Below are 10,120 nucleotides of genomic sequence, written 5' to 3'. Positions count from 1 at the left end.
GTGTGTTGCCCACTTGCTAGTAAATTGATGAAAACGTCCGTGTTTTTGTTTTTAGGTGTCTTGGTCATATCAAATTACATTTATAATTTGTTTATTATAAACTGTTTGGGTTTTTTAGGTTTTTTTTACTCGCCTATGTGTTAATGTTTATCTGTAAAGGATCCTCAATGATGCTATTAACGTGGGTGATCTAGAAATGTCCTTAAATTATTGAAAATACCGCACTTGCTCATTCACCAACAATGCAGAAATGTCAGTTCTTGGGCGCTTTTGCAATTCCCATATTCCGCCATCAGGAGGCGCTTCCATTGGACCAATGTGTGTCGTTACTCTCTTATTCCAGTGATCTAGAGGGAACCAAGTGGTGGGCGGAGCTTGGTGTGACTGCTTTGTTGTGACAAAGTTGTCACAACGTGACAGGAAGTCCTGACGGCTGGTTTTAAGGCTCAGTTTCTCCAAACTTGCATGGTTGGCTTTATGATCACAAATAGTTGAATGTCATGCAGATTATACATTGATAAAAACCTGATAGTATTTTTTGTGTGGAAGTAAAAGAGTGAGAAACTTGTTTCATTGCTCCAACTTTTTATTTTTCACAACAGAGAAAGAAACAATTGACTCTACAGAATCAAACGGTGGTAAAAGCTTCACAGCCTTCACAGGAAAACACGAAGGTGAGATGAATCTCTCTGCTTCTCATCCAGACGTCCACCATGATGTTTGGTTTGCTGCTTAACACCATCACTTAACGTAGACACTGTCGTCCTTGGCCTTGTAATATTTTTTTGCTTTTGCATCATCTGCAAGATTTATTGGACAATTAAAGAGGCAAAGACAAACACAGGAGAGAGTGAGCACCTTTACTCTGTATTTACTGAACCAAATAACATTTCATACAAGTATAATGCACAAGTGAAAAATTAAAATTACCGACTGCCAGCGCCACGACAGACTCAACGACAGAGTCCACCCCTGTTTATCCAGAACCAGATGAAATATCAAACATTAGTGTCAAATTGTGTGAAGTCTCCAGTTTGTCCTCGAAGTCCAAGGGGACATTTGTACTTGTAAGGTCAATATGACCTTTGTCCATTGACCTTCGTCATCAAGTTCACCGCAAAAACTCAAAATCTTACCAAGACTATTTGTCTTATTTCTAGTCAAAATTTCATTTCTAGTTTCTAGTCCCTGTTCTTTATCTAAGGACGTGTCGCCCAGAGCGTTTAGGCAGGAAGTCAAAGTCAAGTTTGATGTCTTCTCTGGAAAAACATTGGCTCATTACACTTATTGAAATAATCTGCATTAAATACATTTTAGTTTTTATGTTAATTCCATGTCCTCAAGTGTTAAGTATAAACCACTGAGGGGCTGCTATACTGGTATTGTTGTCCTTTGTGTGGTGGGTCCATTGAATGAGAGATAGAGGCTCAGCAGACGTTCATGCAGTTACAAAACATTTATTACAATCTTCAGGTTTGGTTGAATATTGGAATATTTGGAATATTGTCTTCGCCGAGCTCTCCACACACTTATACTCGACCAAAAACTTGTATGTACAAAACAAAAAAACAAACAAATGTTGGCCACAATGCGACGACGGTCAAAAACTGTATGTTTCCACTTGGTTAGCAGCAGTACACATGCCAAGTGTTTTGCTCTTCCTCTTCGTAACAATTTCCATGCACCACACGCCACCTTACTATACCAAAATAAAACATCCAAACATGAAAACAAAAATGGCTTCAGCAAATACACCAACAATCATTTGTTGAAAGTTGAAAGTAACAGGGAAGAGTTTCCACAAATTTTTTAAAAAGCTGTTCACTTTTGTTGTTTAATTACAATAATAAAGAAAGAAAGAAAATTCTATTTTGAGGAGACAAAGAGGGAATTAGCTTTTAGAAATAAAGAGGTTGAATTGGTATTCAAGAGCGCCATCATGTGGCCTCACTGTAACAACAGCTGGAAGGTCTCGGGAGTGGAGAGAGTGCAGCTTAAAAAACGCAAGATTTACAAAATGTATTAAATATTTCAAACTCAAACCTCTAAGTGAGAGATGAGAGGACTTCTGTGTGAGGTGTGAGTATTTCTTGGTGATTTTAAACTAAGTATTATGGATATTCCAGCAAGTTACCAACAGGAGCCTCATCTGCTCTGATCTGGCTGCACTCAGAGCAACCTGATCTCACAGAAATGCGTGAAATGACCACGAACACCTAGTACCAGATTCCGTGCTCCTTTCACGTAATGTGTTAAATTACGTGAAAGAAGCACGGAAACAGTCTCCACTGAAAGCCAATGAGTCCAAATTCCGTGAGATGGCCACGCAAACCGTGTCGTGGTGGATGCACGCATTTTCAGCTTCAAAGACAACACCCCCAGTGCGTCAACAGCCTGACGAACGGTCACTGTCCCTCCTCGTCACATGCTTAGGTGCCCGTTTTTTTGTTTGTTTTTTTTTACTTTTCCTTAAAGCTTTATTGAACCTGATGCTGCTGTGTCTGACGTAGTTTACAGCAAGGACGTCCTTTCGGTTATCTATTTATTTATTTATTTAGTGATCATGGTGTTTGGTGCAGAATAATCAATCAATAAATAAATAAATTAGGTCGGAAGCTACGTCAGACCGGGGAGGGGGGGGGGGGGTGGATTCTACAGGTGAAGACCACTTCCGCGTTCAAAAAGCTGCTCTGTTTAATCAATATTCTGAAGAAAGATCTGATTATTAGCCATAACGCTGTAACCATCCAAGGAAGACTGTGTAACAATATTATGTGCTTCTGCTGAGTCCAAAAGCCCTGTGTAATATCAACTGTATTTTAAGAAAACACGTTTTGTTTCCAATGTCATATCACGGAGAAGCACTACATTACCCATAATCCTCATATTTATCAGCGACGTGTCTGATTGGTTGAGCTTGCTGTTACCAGCAAATGAAAAAATAAAACAAATTGAGCTTATATTATTTTCTTAGTAACTAAAAGGTCTTAACATCTTTTTTGTTTTCAACATTGAATAAAAAAACGGTGCTATATTGTTAAAATTCAACAATAAAGTGCATACAAGTTGGCTTGACTTCTTTCTTTTTTTCTTTTTTTTCATAATTTTCACCAGCATCTTTCTGGTCCACATCACATCACATTTAATGTAATTTAATTCAATGAGTGACATTTTATTTTTTATCTGAAAAACATTATTATGAATTCAAGGGTCAGATGTAACTGATTAGTGTTAAATTTAACCTTTTTGACCCTGTTTCCTTGAATAAATCACTAAGACTTTGATGCGGGAAGCTGAGATTTTGATTTGATTTTGTTCAGAGCACTAGGGACAAAGTTTCTGTAGAATTTCAGACCTGTCGGACCTCCAGAAGGGTCACAGCTGACCGTCCAGGCTCGTTTCTCGGCCTTCAAAGCCTAGATTTAGAAGCCTTTTGTCTAATAACGTCTACATCCTTGGGGTTATAAGGCTGAAAGTTTCATGTATTTGTCCGGGGGCCTAAGGCCATCCACCATGTGCAATTTCAAACCCGTGCAACCTTCACAAGTGTCAAAGGTCACTGATTTGTGACCTTTTTGACCCCGTTTCCTTGAATAAAACACCAAGACTTTGATGCGGGAAGCTGAGATTTTAAAATGTGGTCCAGAATGTCTAGTAGATTGTGTGTGCAAAAGATTCAGAGCTCTGTGACATTCAGAAGGGTCACAAATAGCCAAAGAGCAATGCTGCTTTCTCTGACCTCTTATTAAAGGAGAAATGTTGCAATTCTTTAATAGCTTCCAGATGCTTTGGCCTATCAGGCTGAATTTTTAGCTAAAGGAGCTGGTGTACGATCAGGAAGTAGGGGAGCTGTGCATAAAGCCAATTGGTAAGTGTCAAAGGTCACAGGGGTCAAACATCAAAGTGAATCCAGCCATTCCTGCTTTTTCTCAACAAAACATACACGCTTTAAGTTATCATCATGAAATATAAATATGTTGTATATCAGAGAGTCCTCTATCAGAATATTTTGGTCCCGTTGCTCTAGGGGCCCCGGGGGCCACTTGGCTTTCCCATGCTCCCACAGAGTTGGGCCTCGGGGTGATGGTTAAGGGCCTCACCATGAGTCCACAGGCCAAGTTTCAAGTGATTTGGTCGGTTTCTATGGAAACGGCGGCCTCAAGGATACAGAGGAATGCGGCTGTTTGAAGCCCCGCCTCTCGAAAAGTAATGGCTCAATCAGGACCAAACACACATCTACGCGTTCGTCTTGGGCCCCCGAACCATATATTACGAAATCAGAACTGTACGACTTTTGGAAATGTGTTTTGTCTATTTTGGCTTTTCTGACTAAGAGGGTCTCTCACGCTATAAGTCTGACAGACACTGAGTCAGAAAAGCCGAAACAGACAAAACACATTTCCAAAAGTCGTACAGTTCTGATTTCGTAATATATGGTTCGGGGGCCCAAGACGAACGCGTAGATGTGTGTTCGGTCCTGATTGAGCCATTACTTTTCGAGAGGCGGGGCTTCAAACAGCCGCATTCCTCTGTATCCTTGAGGCCGCCGTTTCCATAGAAACCGACCAAATCACTTGAAACTTGGTCTGTGGACTCATGGTGAGGCCCTTATCCATCACCCCGAGGCCCAACTCTGTGGGAGCATGGGAAAGCCAAGTGGCCCCCGGGGCCCCTAGAGCAACGGGACCAAAATATTCTGATAGAGGACTCTCTGATATACAACCTATTAATATTTCATGATGATAACTTAAAGCGTGTATGTTTTGTTGAGAAAAAGCAGGAATGGCTGGATTCACTTTGATGTTTGACCCCTGTGACCTTTGACACTTACCAATTGGCTTTATGCACAGCTCCCCTACTTCCTGATCGTACACCAGCTCCTTTAGCTAAAAATTCAGCCTGATAGGCCAAAGCACCTGGAAGCTATTAAAGAATTGCAACATTTCTCCTTTAATAAGAGGTCAGAGAAAGCAGCATTGCTTTTTGGCTATTTGTGACCCTTCTGAATGTCACAGAGCTCTGAATCTTTGCACACACAATCTACTAGACATTCTGGACAACCTATCAAAATCTCAGCTTCCCGCATCAAAGTCTTGGTGTTTTATTCAAGGAAACGGGGTCAAAAAGGTCACAAATCAGTGACCTTTGACACTTGTGAAGGTCGCACGGGTTTGAAATTGCACATGGTGGATGGCCTTAGGCCCCGGACAAATGCATGAAACTTTCAGCCTTATAACCCCAAGGATGTAGACGTTATTAGACAAAAGGCTTCTAAATCTAGGCTTTGAAGGCCGAGAAACGAGCCTGGGTGGTCAGCTGTGACCCTTCTGGACGTCCGACAGGTCTGAAATTCTACAGAAACTTTGTCCCTAGTGCTCTGAACAAAATCAAATCAAAATCTCAGCTTCCCGCATCAAAGTCTTAGTGATTTATTCAAGGAAACAGGGTCAAAAAGGTTAAATTTAACACTAATCAGTTACCTCTGACCCTTGAATTCATAATAATGTTTTTCAGATAAAAAATAAAATGTTACTCATTGAATTAAATTACATTAAATGTGATGTGATGTGGACCAGAAAGATGCTGGTGAAAATTATGAAAAAAAAGAAAAAAAGAAAGAAGTCAAGCCAACTTGTATGCACTTTATTGTTGAATTTTAACAATATAGCACCGTTTTTTTTATTCAATGTTGAAAACAAAAAAGATGTTAAGACCTTTTAGTTACTAAGAAAATAATATAAGCTCAATTTGTTTTATTTTTTCATTTGCTGGTAACAGCAAGCTCAACCAATCAGACACGTCGCTGATAAATATGAGGATTATGGGTAATGTAGTGCTTCTCCGTGATATGACATTGGAAACAAAACGTGTTTTCTTAAAATAAAGTTGATATTACACAGGGCTTTTGGACTCAGCAGAAGCACATAATATTGTTACACAGTCTTCCTTGGATGGTTACAGCGTTATGGCTAATAATCAGATCTTTCTTCAGAATATTGATTAAACAGAGCAGCTTTTTGAACGCGGAAGTGGTCTTCACCTGTAGAATCCACCCCCCCCCGGTCTGACGTAGCTTCCGACCTAATTTATTTATTTATTGATTGATTATTCTGCACCAAACACCATGATCACTAAATAAATAAATAAATAGATAACCGAAAGGACGTCCTTGCTGTAAACTACGTCAGACACAGCAGCATCAGGTTCAATAAAGCTTTAAGGAAAAGTAAAAAAAAAAAAAAAAAAAAAAACGGGCACCTAAGCATGTGACGAGGAGGGACAGTGACCGTTCGTCAGGCTGTTGACGCACTGGGGGTGTTGTCTTTGAAGCTGAAAATGCGTGCATCCACCACGACACGGTTTGCGTGGCCATCTCACGGAATTTGGACTCATTGGCTTTCAGTGGAGACTGTTTCCGTGCTTCTTTCACGTAATATAACACATTACGTGAAAGGAGCACGGAATCTGGTACTAGGTGTTCGTGGTCATTTCACGCATTTCTGTGAGATCAGGTTGCAACCTCAGAGACTCACAGTTCAAAATCTGTAAGTCTCTCTGCTGGCAGAGTCACTATGGCAACACGCTGCGGTCACAGCGGGTACCTCTTTTTCTTTTTCTTTTGTCGCCGACGGGAGTTATTAAATAGTCCGCTCAGCCGCTTATTGTGAAAGACGTATGATTTGAACGGTAAAAACAACATTAAATTGTATGTAATTGATTTAATATGCATTTATCTTGTAAGTGACCATGGTATAAGCGGGATAATGCCCTTCGAGGTGTCCGATTATCAGAGATTAATGGACTTCGCGTCGTCCATTAATTTCTGATAATGGACACCTCGTCAGGCATTATCCCTTAGGGTGAATTCAGGTATATTGGGACATCAGGTAATTTGGGACAGATAAGGAAATACAATGCTTCCACTTGCCTTGAATGGGCTATGACAAAGTTAAAGGTGCTGATACATTCCTTTGGATGTCTACATTAAAAGTCACATTAAATATTTTGGGTGACATCACACAGGGGGGTGGGGTCAGCATCAAACAGGACGCTGACCCCAAATATCAGGAGGTCAGCAAAACGGCATGTGCTTTTGTTGGAATTTAATATAAGGCTATTACATTTGTATGACTAATTTACTGTAGGTATGAAAGTTATATTAAGATGTGTGATGCATTGGTGTACAAAAATAAACAAACATTGGTTTGTGAGGATGTTCACATTTTCTTAATTTGGAATTTTCTTGCTGTCCCAAATTACCAATAGTGGTATGGTAATTTGGGACAGCATGTTCAGGTAATTTGGGACAGTGTTTCTGGGTTTATATTGAAATATTTCAATAGTGTAGTCATATCTTACATGCTTAAAAGTGAGAAATTCTTACACATATAGGGAAAACAAGTACCTTTGTACATTTCAGAATATCAAATCAGCAGTTAATGTCGAATATGTGAAGTGACGTTCAAAAATAGGTCAGATTGTTTTATCTCTTATTATGTCATGAGTTATCTTTATTTTATATATTTATATTTAACAAAATATAAAAATAAATTTATTTTTAAAAACATGCTTGCTTCTCCTGAGGTCAATAGTCTGCTCACAATATGTTTTAGGCTATTAAATCTGCTGTTTGTTGAAATAATTCGTATATTTGGTTGATTTGGTTACAAATCACGAGATTATAAACAATACACAACATAAAAATAATAGGCTATAGGCCTAATATACATAAATAAGCAATCTATTCATGTCTTTTTTAATGTAATTGCAGCTCCATGCAATATCCCATTGCACAAGCCTGTGTCCCAAATTACCAAACCTACTGTCCCAATTTACCAAACAAGTTGCAAAAAAATAGTTTTGTGTCAAAACCTTTAAAATAGAGTGCTGTGCTCTCACAAAAGAATTTTAGCACATAATTGTTTCACATAAAGAACGCAGACACCTAGAGGAATCCAGACATATCTCATTTGTTGGGTTATTTATTAATCTTGATGACAAAAAATGGCTCAGAAAATGAATTTACAAAAATTGTCCCAATATACCTGAATTCACCCTACATAAAAACCTGATAGCATTTTTTGTGTGGAAGTAAAAGAGTGAGAAACTAACAACTTGTTTCAATGCTTCAACGTATTTATTTTTCACACAAGACAGAAAGAAACGATTGACTCTACAGAATCAAACGGTGCTAAAAGCTTCACAGCCATAGAGAGGAAACACAAAGGTGAGATGGATCACTCTGCTTTTCATCCAGACGTCCACCATGATGTTTGGTTTGCTGTTTAACACACTGCACACTTAGCGAGGGCACTGTCGTCCTTGGCCTTGTAATATTTCTCTGCTTTTGCGTCATCTGCAAGATTTATTGGACAATTAAAGAGACAATGACAAACACAGGAGAGAGTGAGAAGAGTAAAGGAAGTGTCTCTGCACCTTTACAAATATAATGCAGTAGTGAAAATGTTCAATTACCGGCGGCTGCCAGCGCCACGGCTGCTGCCAGAGGCTCAGCGACAGAGTCCACATCTGTTTATCCACAACCAGATGAAATATCAAACATTAATGTCCATTCTTTTTTGTTTTATGTTGTTTTTTTCATTCTGTAAATTACGTTCATGTTGAATGTTTGTCTTTAGGAGGACCACTTGACAAGCCCTTAGGGGTTTTTTTGGTTTCTCCGGCACATTTGCTTTATCTACTGTATACTTTGTATGTTTGTTTTTTTTGTTGTTCTTGTTGTTGTTCCACTTTTTAATATGCTGTTTTATATATCTTTTATGTGCTAATAAAATACAATACAATACAAAAAATTGTGTGAAGTCTCCAGTTTGTCTTTGAAGTGCAAGTGGACATTTGTACCAAATGTGAAGAAGGACGAAACCGTGACTTGTAAGGTCGATACGACCTTTGTCCATTGACCTTCGTCATCAAGTTCACTGCAAAAACTCAAAATCTTACCAAGAATATTTGTCTTATTTCTAGTCAAAATTTCATTTCTAGTCAAAACAAATCTCATTCTACTTAAAATAAGACTCATCACATTAAAAAGTAGCTTGTTTTTAGACACTTTTTACTTCTTTCAAGCAGATTTTCACTTGAAATAAGTAGAAAAATCTGACAGTGGAGCAAATTTTTCATCCTTATTACGAGCACAAAAAACCTGCTTTCAATGGCAGATTTTTCTACTTATTTCAAGTGAAAATGTGTTTGAAACACGTGAAAATGATCTAAAACAAGTTAATTTTTAGGTGATGAGTCTTATTTTAAGTGGAAAGAGATTAGTTTTGACTAGAAATGAAACATTTTGACAAGAAATAAGACAAATATTCTTGCAAAGATTTTGTGTTTTTGCAGTGTTCATCAATAAGTCTCTTACTGAACAACTGACCAACAGAAAAGTGAAAACAGTATCTATATAACATGTAGCGGTACTCACACTTGTCGACCTTGGCAGCCTTCTCATCAGCAGCACCTGGACAGAGACAGAGAACAACAACCGCTGTGTTTGAATCTGAGCCGGACAGAAACACAACAACCGTAGAAAACGTCAGAAATACTCACCAGCAGCAGATTGAGTCAGAGCCACCAGGGCCAAGACCAGCACAGACAGAGCCAGAGTCTTCATGTTGGAGGGTACAGATGTTCTACAGATGTTCACCACAGTAACAAAACAAAAACCTTGAGGACAGACAAAGAGACAGACGGGTCAGTCAGACGTCTACCGATGAACACTGCAAAAACTCAAAATCTTACCAAGACGATTTGTCTTATTTCTAGTCAAAACAAATCTAATTCTACTTAAAATAAGACTCATCACATTAAAAAGTAGCCACATTTTACTTCTTTCAAGCATTCACTTGAGATAAGTAGAAAAATCTGATAGTGGAGCAAGTTTCTTATTACAAGCACAGAAAACTTGCTTTCACTGGCAGATTTTTCTACTTATTTCAATTGAAAATTATTTTGAAACAAGTGAAAATTATCTGAAAACAAGTAGATTTTTAGGTGATGAGTCTTATTTTAAGTGGAAAGAGATTAGTTTTGACTAGAAATGAGACATTGTGACAAGAAATAAGACAAATATTCTTGGAAAGATTTTGAGTTTTTGCAGTGAACA

This window comes from Trachurus japonicus, chromosome 18 (assembly GCF_045865225.1).
Source record: "Trachurus japonicus isolate A0001 chromosome 18, Traja_1.0".
NCBI classification, from domain to species: domain Eukaryota; kingdom Metazoa; phylum Chordata; class Actinopteri; order Carangiformes; family Carangidae; genus Trachurus; species Trachurus japonicus.
This window is presented reverse-complemented; position numbering follows the sequence as displayed.